Genomic DNA, 10,202 nt, shown 5'->3' on the forward strand with positions numbered 1-10,202 from the left:
TGTCAGTGCCAAAATGGTGGTAGCCACACAGTAGTGAGTTAACATTGAACAATTGAACAGAAACGCTACTTAAGAAGAAATGTTAGGTATATTATCTACCATACTTTTTAATTCGTTTACTCAACGTAAAGAAAACACGACAACAATATTGTAACGAACATAATATTATAAATATTATAATTTGTACTCCGTAAAATGTCTGGGCGCCCCATCACATACCGCTGGAGTGACGAAGCCCAAAAAGACCTGTCCGCCCTCGGAATACCCAACTGGCGTGAACTGGCGCAGAATCGGGCAGAATGGCGCTCTCTTGAGTCAGAGGCCAAGATCCTCTTTGGGTCACTGAGCCAGTGATGTATGTATGTATGTATAATTTGTACTCCATTTTGGACTTCACGGGCCTATAAATCCCGGTCTTTTTATAGGCTTGCGTGGGGATATAGATCCAACACGTAGAGGCCCCTTGGAGACCTTTAATGTCATGTAGAATTATTACACAACGAATACAGTTCAATGCACTAATACGACCAATATCGCACGCTTTCAAAATACGGCCCCACAAACGATTATAGATGGTTCGGCGCGCTACATACGGTGAATAGGCCAGCAAAGTAGCGGGGTAATAGTTTCCCGGCTGACTAACGATTCTAACTGGCCAGCTGGGATTAGGTGGGTGTATTATGTGGCTGACTTATGCGCTGCAGCTGCTGCCTTTAAATATTTTACATATAATCCGACACGAAATTGTAGAAAATTATTGAGGGCGCCACTGTCACGTAACTGTCACATTTTTGACGTAAAATGATTAAACATGACAACAATTTAGTATGGAAATTTTTATACGTCATGGTGTGGTATAGCGGCCATATTTAAATTTTAGTTTAGTGTTACAAGAGGAATAATGAATGTGAACGAATTGATTCCATTTCATTTATTGCAGAACCATGGTTACTAAACTAGCCTGGTCTAGCGAGAGTCATCCTTTACACTCCTTTTTTGAAGTTTTTAGCTTAATATCGTGCGCTTGAGTCACATTATCTCATTCATTCAGAAATGTTTTTGCTAACTACCTAACTAGTACGCGTGTGTATGTGTGTGTGTGTGTAAATGTGTGTATACCTATTCGCTATGTGCACGACTGGTGCTGCCCTCATTTTATCGGAATTTCTACGTTAAATCTTATGGAGCAAAATTTGTTCAAGCGGCTGCCGCTAGTACTAATGTCGGACATAACGGACATTCCATATAAGATTACCTGTGTTTGTGACGATCAGCGCCACCGACTTCGCACGTTCCCAAAATGTAAATAACGCACATCGTATTAGGTTTTTTTTTTTAAGAATACGTTTCAAATTTGGAACGAAATGTCAACATAATAACTAAAATCCCGCTCTTTACATTATATTCTTGTGAACAGTAACCTAATACCTACCGTAACATGTCTCCTACGAGACATTTTAAACGACTTCAAAGCTAGCTTTGTTCTTTTGCGTTTACATAAAAAATAGAAATGCTGCCATGAAAATTTTATATTAAGAGCGTCTTCAGATTTTCTGTGTTGGACTTTTGACAGAGTTTTTCTGCATAATTAAATTTTACAACCTTTTGGCCGTGAATTACTAAATAAAACGTTTTTTTACGTTCTATATAAAAACTATTCGGTATTAGACTAACAGCCGTATTCATAAAAAATCCTTAAATGAGGAATGATCAGCTTATTAGCTAATCCGCTGTTTAGGCTTAATAAGCCGTTGATAAGAACCATGATTTATAAACGTTTATTAGGGGCTTCTTAACTAATAAGCAGATTAGACGCGTTATGTTGGCATCTTGGCGCATCATAGACTAAAATATGGCTGAACATTAAATTAAAAAAAAAGTTTGACAGCAGCACTAGCGGCCAATCGTAATATCATGAAGAAGTTGATTTACTATTTTGACTAATTTTCGGAATTATCTCTTATTAAAATAGCTTCTGTGCCACAAAAATAATTAAAGATTGCTGCATGGCCGGAAATTTTATAAAACTTGGTGAGTAACTACGTTTACAGACAAGTATCTTATACAGCAACAAGTAATAATATGAGTTCACTGCAATGTTGATATACCTATATCTTATTGCTTTTAGTTTCAATATTATGTGGAATGGAGTCGAAAGAAGTGGGGTTCTTTCAAACTAACCGAGAAGTGCATAATTAGCGAAGAGAAGAAGTCGAAGCCAGATACCGTACCAGACCCCACTCGCCTCCGCAAGAAGAACCATTGAATAATGGTTCATGAGTTCACACTTATTTATTCTGGTTGCGGCAGAAATTCACAACGGGTCAACAAAACGAAGTCCATTCAGACTCACTAAATCAGGTATGAACAATGTCCTATACTTTCTTGTTTACCTTACATACCTGCAGTGTTTAGAGTTAGACAAAGAAAAGTCTGCAGCGATTTTGATGATAACTCTAGGTACAGTTCAAATTTTGGGCATGACCATCTATTTATAATATATTATAGACATAGGTACGTAACATAAAATGTAGTATCTGAACATGTTAAGATTGACACTTGCATTGACGGCTTTGACATTATTTAAAGGTTATAACACTTATAAATTTGGTAAATTTATCCGTGCTTTGTGGAGCTTGGTGTATTTGTTTAAAATTATGCATAGGTACCTACCTATTATAGGTATTATATTTCTTAACCATACAATGGAACCAAATGATAATTATACTCGATCACCTAGCCAACCTACTTACTACGAGGAAGGATGGTTCACAAATTAGGCAGTATTTAAATACCAGTGTACAGGTGTGTGTATAGATACTGTGTACCTGCTGATTAAAAATAAGATGTTTTCTGCGTACAGTTGGTTATAATTAAGTTGGCTAATCTATATCTCATCAGACAGTTTGGACATCTATTCCAGAGAGTTTGCAAGGTCAATGTACAATGATATCATATTATAGTACCTAATAGGTAATGAATAATAAATGAAGTCATATTGATCTCTGTCTATAGCTTAAAATGATACTTAGTTACCATAACTATATTGAATCATGTGACCCTAACTTAAGTACATCCATTATATCATAAGCTAAAAATTAAAGAAAATTGTTGAATACAAAAATACTTTTATTCAAATTATTGCATCTTTTCAGATCCTGAAAGTACCATCATTAGCCACTGTTATTGTTGAATAACTCCAGGCTTTGGAAGAAAAGCTGTGGCCTGTGAACAGCTGTGAATATTGGTCAGAGAAGTGTAACTGACTCCGTACACTGCAAGTCCCAGCAGGAAATCAGCAAGAAACCTAAAAGAAAAAAAACATCAAAATGAAAACCTAGCTTGATTTAGGTTGAAGTAATAAAATTGTTCTAATTTAATTGGTGTTTTATTTTACTAATTAAATATATTTTTTGACTTGTTAAGGTTTGTACAATTTTTATTAATGATGTACAGTCACCTGCAATAATATGTTACACAACAAAGGCCCATAAGAGCATTGCACATTTTTGCAGCCTTCGAAGAGTAACATATTATTGCAGGCGACTGTACCCATATTGAAATACTCAAAATTCCATTTTTCTAATTACAATGCAATAAAATCTTAAATGTATCTAGCAGTCTAATAGGGATGTTTCCTGTACTTAAAATAAATTATGTCACACCATACCATGTATAAAATAAAGCACCAGATTATTATTAGAAAATAAATTTTCATATAAATACCATAATAGCAAATCATTTTGAGAGTTCTAAAAAGGAAAGTAGGACCCTATTTTGCACATATTTATGATATTCATGTGTTTGCAATATTGTTCTGATGAAAGTGTACAATTTATATAAAGTAAAGTAGATATTCATAGGTAAGTTCATGCTATGTACCTAGTTCAAAGAAGTTCAAAAATAATATTGGTAATTAATGGTTCTTATGTAGAATAAAATTAAAAGGTATTTTTGAATACCAGACAATGACAAGGACAAGTTTAGTGCTGCCCATCTGATATTAAGCACTGCAGCCTACAGGCAACTAGCGGAGTTACAAATAGCCGACAGTGCATTTTTGGGAGCACTGGAAACCTTAGCGTCAAGAACAGGTAGGTATAGAATCCAACCTGGATGACTATACTGAATAATTAGTTGACATAAATGAAACTTTCATTCTATAAAGTTCAGCTTGCAATATTTTTACCTGGAGGCCAAATTGTTATGCTCAAAGCCAATATTGAGCAAACTGCCTATGCAATGACTGCATATACCCGTGACTTTTTCAGATTTTTCATCACTTTACCAGACTGACAAGAGTGCACACTTCTTTTACCTGTAAATAAGTTGATACTTTTAAGTAGTGCCTACTTACCTGTGATATTTTTTATTAAACACAGTCGGTTAAATATGTCTATAAAACAAGTTAACTTATGGTAAATATTATAATCTCATTAGGTATAATGGTTAGTTATTCAATTGCAAACTATGAACGAGATTGATGTACTCTTACAGGGTCTATAATATTATATAGGTAGGTATAATGTGCGCAAGAAATGCAATTAAATTTAAGTTAGCGAAATGCGAACACCCTGATCTTAAATTAAAAACAACGTTTCTGGCAAGTGGTAATAATGAATAACTAAAGGGTTTACGCACAAATATAAGTAAGTCCTCGCCGTGTCCGACGATGGCGACTCCTCCAAATATTTTTAATTAGGAACATGGAACGCTCTAATATTACTTGCCAAGCCAAACTTGGTTTCGAAAATGCGATTGTATGGCGAGCAATGAAGCTGGCCCGCATAGATTTAAGTGAATCTGGCGGTTTACCTATTTCTCCAAACGCCTAATAGCTGTGAGGGAGGAACTCGCTCCGTTTATGATGCATTTTTCCGACTACGCGATCATAGAATTCTGTTGCCTTCTTCGATATTTTGGTTAAACGAAAATCACCATACACAAAATCACATAAACAACTTATAAAAAGCGGGATATTTAGGTTTCGCGCCATTTTCGCACTATATCCAGGTATGTAATACGTAATTGCACATATTAAAGTTGTTTTCCATTCACATTTGGGATTTTAACCAAAACGTACTATTTGCTCTTGCTCTTGTCACTCTTGCCAAAATCAGCTGTTTCGTGACCGCCATCTTGTAAAATAGCAGATAATAAACAGATAAAGAAGGGTCCTCGGCTCCGTAACTTTCCGAGGATTTAATAAAGAGATGATCAACTGTTTAGCGCTAAAAAGTGTTTATGAATCACGTTTTGTGACATCCGGTTATCAGCAACTGATGATCAATGCTCTAACTGTTTATGAATACGGCTGTAAGTCTGCAGCGATTTTGATTGCACACGCAGTGCAAGTGTTATATGTATAAGTCATAATTTCATAGAAGTTTGACGTTTAAAACAACACTTGCACTGCGTATGCTATCAAAATTGTTGCAGGCTTTTCTGGATCTGACGTAACCAAATTGTAGATTAGGTACAATTTTCCCTAAACCATTGGAACTGGCTGTTAATAAACTCCAACGTAAACTCAACTCGAAGCTTTATTCTAATTTCAAACTTATAGATATTACTAGTGACTGCGAATTTCAAATTAGGAATTCATGCCACGAGCGGATTTATACTTAATAAATTCAGAAAGCTCATATCTTGCCCCGTCAAATATCACAAAGTAAACCTTGTTTGAATAGCCGTAAAGTTTAAAATCGGATGAGGGAAGCGAAGAGATACCAGTTTTTGAAAATAATTTACTCGGTTAGAGAGTGCAAAGCGACCAAATAGCAATAACCGCAATTTAAATAGTTGAGTAACGCCGTGTACCGCGTTTTGAATTTCGACGGTTTATGTTCGAACTGCAAATTACGCTAAGTCAGCACCATAGACCTAGAAGTGGGCTAGACTTATGATTCAGACGTGATATCTTATTTGCCACTATAGTACTAAGTATTAAAAAAATCATTGATACATTCATGTACTTTTTAAAATTTGTAGCTCACGTCGCCTCTCTCCCGATGTCAAATTTTGTTTCTCTTTCATAATATAAATACAAAGATCGTTAGATAAGTTTTGCATTAGACAAATATGAAACAAAAACGAGGGCTATCACATATACTTATAAAACTTAATATACTTTTTAAAACTATATTTTTATAGACAAATTTTTAGGGAAAACCTTCACTGTGACAATGAAAATATTGTATAAAATATTCGTAAGTCGTCTCTATCCCACGCCGCCATTTTTTTTTATCTAGACACGCGGCAGCGTGTCAAGCCAAGTTCAAGCAAAGGAACTGGCTAGCCAGCGCCGAGTGTAATATTACACGAACCACTTGGTGCCACTTTTGACCCTTCTATAACTCAAAACATCTTTGACGTAAACACATAAAACTACGTGTGTTTAATTATATCCATAAGGATATCTAGAAGCCCAAATTTCATGAAGCTAGCTCAAACGGTTATAAAGGTATGAAGGTCAAAAAGTCGTAAATTTTAAGACTGACTTATGACTTATAGTACCTAAACCTAACCTACTTCCAGATGACCTAGAAGGATGAAATTTGGAATCCAGCTTGGTTATTGTGTGTAACCGTAGGAAAAAATCTAAAAATAAAATAAAGTTAAAAAATAGGGGGGGTCCCCATACAAAAAAACCACTTTTTATTGGGACTGACATATAAGTACCTAAACCTAACCTACTTCCAGATGACCTAGAAGGATGAAATTTGGAATCCAGCTCGGTTATTGTGTGTAACCGCAGGAAAAAATCTAAAAATAGATAGATAGTAGGTTAGATTTGGCTTGGCCAGGTTTTATCAGAATTACAATATATATAAAATGATTGATATAATGAAAACTGGCCAAGTCAAATCTAACCTACTTTAAGATCTCACATTTTTTTAAATAACAGCCATTGTTATAGGTATCCAATAAAGCAAAGAAATAGAGTTTAATACTTGTTTATAATGTTATTTTGTTCCTATAAATACATATTTGGATTTTGCATAGAACTTGGCAGTGGCACTCATTTAGATCTCCATTCTTTTTGCGGCGAGCCCCACAGCCAAGCATAATTTTTGTATTGAACTTGGCTCTCCTTTTTTACATTTATGTTTTTGGTGGGATATATTTTTCAATAAGTACTTTTAAAAAGAAAGTATATTATGTTTTCCCGCCAAATACTGTCACTCCTTTGCTACGCTTACTGGAGTGAGTACTCTCTATTACGCCTCTCTATCTTGCTCCATGCATTTTTATAAGCTTTTATTTACTTTCACCTGACCGTTGTCTGTCTGTAATCAAATCTTGCAAGTTAAATTTGGTCCACTTCCCGGTTTCCGATTGAGCTGAAATTTTGCATACATACGTAAGTCGGGTGACAATATAATATTATGGTGTCATGGAGCTGATCTGATGATGGAAACTGGAGGTGGCCATAGGAACTCTGTGATAAAACAACGAAACCTAATCGTGTTTGGGGTTTTTAGAATTGTCTCGATGAGTATTAGTTGCCTGTGGAAAGAAAAGTACAGACAGCGACAAAAGCTTGTACCAAAAAAAAAATTGCCGAAAACCTATTAATGTTTATAACGACTGTATTTGATTACAGCATGTCCTCGTAGCATGGAGGTCGATGTGTTTGAGTTGCACTGCATCACGTATTCTGCTTGGGGCGGCCATTAGGCGGAACTCTCAGGTTCGCGGCTCAAAGGGCATATATCACAAGAAAATGTATCGTTCTAGCGGAGAAGGTGCCAACCCTGAGGTCTCCACTTTGTAAACCGAGTTGTGGACTAGCGTACTTACCTACTACATATTTTTAAACTGTATTTGTATCGTTTAAAGGATAAGTCCCGTTTCCGGCGCATCGTTTTCTATATGTCGGCGGCCGATCGTAAGTTTAGGCAGATCGTAATGTTCCTGTGTAATGTTTCATTGACGATAGTCACATTAAACCAATATATAGGTAGGATAGGTTCGTTAGGTTGCTTGATATGCCCGAAGGGCAAACTGCCCAGAAATAGGAGCCCCACGTAGTGGGGCTCCGTCGATTCAGAGAACGAGTCAAAGATTTTTACGTTTCATAATATGCCTAGGAATTTCACGATATGCCTGATCTTACGATCGGCCGCCGACATACAGAAAGCATCACGTGATCGCCTGTCATGTCATAGAAAAATAAGCGCCGGAAGCTCCGGCCCGGACACGGCCCCGTCTAACGTGAGTCATCTTTGGTTTAAATCATTCATTTTCGTTCATTTGAACTTGATTAGGTTGAATTTTAAGGCTTAAGTTCATACAGTGCGAATATAAAATCTTATTTCTTCAGATAATACTACGCATATTTCACTGTACTAAATCATTTCACAAAAAAAACTCAAGTTTTGTAAAAATACCTTGCTTAAAAAAAGTCTTGCTTAAAGTCAACCTTTGTTTCGGCACCTTTATTTTCGAAAGAAAAAACTAGTATTAATAACTAATAGAATAACAAAGTTTTAAGGGCTTGGTGAAACAAAGAGCCTTTTCTACTTAAACTTTGAGAGCCATCATTAGATACAGGGAGATCAAAGCTAAAGTTTGGAGACAACTGGAGATTAGATTTCGGCGCCGGTATGATATACTAGAAGTGGTCTAAAACCCCGATCCGTTGGTTGTCCTTACCAAACATTGAAATATTAACCTCTAGCCGCCCGGACCTATAAAAAGGGTATCGTCTTGGGTCGTCCCATTCGTTTTTCGTCAAGTTCCTAAATTAGTCCTATTCTGCTTTCGTCACCCATTCTACATTCGTCACAATCGTCGGAGGCTTTCAATGTAGAATGAGTGACGAAAGCAGAACAGGACTAATTTAAGAACTTGACGAAAAACGAATGGGACGACCCAAGACGATACTATAAAAAGGCCCCCTGTTCCATTCTAATTTGAACTTTGTGTTGATTAAATCAAAGTGTCATTTTGCTTGTCAAGGTTTGACGTATGGCGGCTAGAGGTTATTAATTATAATATAAAAGGTACATAGACTCATAAATAGTAGCGAATAATTCAAGCTACCATTATCTAAGCATAAGAAAACCATTACAATATAACAAAATAATTTTGAAAGCAAATTTAAGAGATCTGATATTTGTGTGTGTGTGTTTATTTCCGCTACTTTGACTCTAAGTCTATCTTTAACCTCTAGCCGCCCAGAGACCTATAAAAAGGTCTCCTGTTCCATTCTAATTTGAATTTTGTCTTGACAAAATAAAATTTCATTTTGCTTGGCAAGGTTTGACGTATGAGCGGCTAGAGGTTTAGAATGCTTCGGCAGTGCCAAAAGTCGACAAAACTTATTCAGAAGTAGCTACCCGCCCCGGCTTCGACGGGTTAACAAATTATACACCTAAAACCTTCCTCAAGAATCACTCTATTAATAGGTGAAATCCGTGTGAAAATCCGTTAAGTAGTTTTTGAGTTTATCGCAAACAAACATACAAACCCACAGACGCGGCGGAGGACTTGGTTTTATGGCTCCTCTACATGATGGGCCAGAGCCGGCCACTCCAAGGGACGCATTTATGCGCTAGAGCAAGTGATATTGCTATCTTATTCTACCGCATCGTCTCTTGGAGTGGCCGGCGCTGGCCCATCGTGTAAAGGGGCCATTATAAGGTGTAATGATAGTGATAGTGATTATTTTGTTCATGAACTGTTAGCACAGTATTGTTTCAAAGGGGCAACTTATACTGGCCCCTGTAGCAATTAGTTTCAAGACTTCCATCTCTAGACTGAGTTGACATTCAAGCTACGTTAGCTGGCTCCTTCGGCACAAACAAGCGTTGAGAGGTATTGAAACTTTCAGGACTTGCACTGCGTCTAACAAGATCTTTGAAGATATCTATAACCGTGGCACTTATCTCGGACAGTTAGTGAGATAGTTGTGCAGAGTGAGAGTTGTAATAGGTACCTGTAGTAGTAAGTACACCCTGTGTGTGTGTGTGTGTGTGTGTGTGTGTGTGTGTGTGTGTGTGTGTGTGTGTGTGTGAGTGTGTGTGTGTGTGTGTGTGTGTGTGTATGTGTGTCGATGGAGGAAAACTAAATTCGTTTGTTTTTTTTTTATTTGAAAGAGCAGAGGTATATTTTCAGATCCTTTCTGGTATCTTTACATCCAAGTACGCCAGTTAAACATTCTGTTTGTACCGAATTTTATTTAGTCCAAAGTTGCC

General features: G+C 36.6%; 2 long non-coding RNA genes across 2 annotated transcripts; one reads left to right on the top strand and one right to left on the bottom strand.

The window, feature by feature from the left end:
• The first annotated feature begins 1,675 nt into the window (after positions 1-1,675).
• Positions 1,676-3,380, top strand: LOC134673203 (uncharacterized). The gene is made up of 3 exons (XR_010099432.1): positions 1,676-2,031; positions 2,129-2,361; positions 3,156-3,380. It is a non-coding gene; the product is annotated as an uncharacterized LOC134673203 (long non-coding RNA).
• LOC134673202 (uncharacterized) lies at positions 3,109-5,305 on the bottom strand. The gene is made up of 3 exons (XR_010099431.1): positions 4,816-5,305; positions 4,190-4,318; positions 3,109-3,307 (listed from the first exon to the last, which is right to left on the bottom strand). It is a non-coding gene; the product is annotated as an uncharacterized LOC134673202 (long non-coding RNA).
• Positions 5,306-10,202: the final 4,897 nt, after the last annotated feature.

The sequence above is a fragment of the Cydia fagiglandana genome, chromosome 18 (genome assembly GCF_963556715.1).
Source record: "Cydia fagiglandana chromosome 18, ilCydFagi1.1, whole genome shotgun sequence".
Lineage (NCBI taxonomy): Eukaryota > Metazoa > Arthropoda > Insecta > Lepidoptera > Tortricidae > Cydia > Cydia fagiglandana.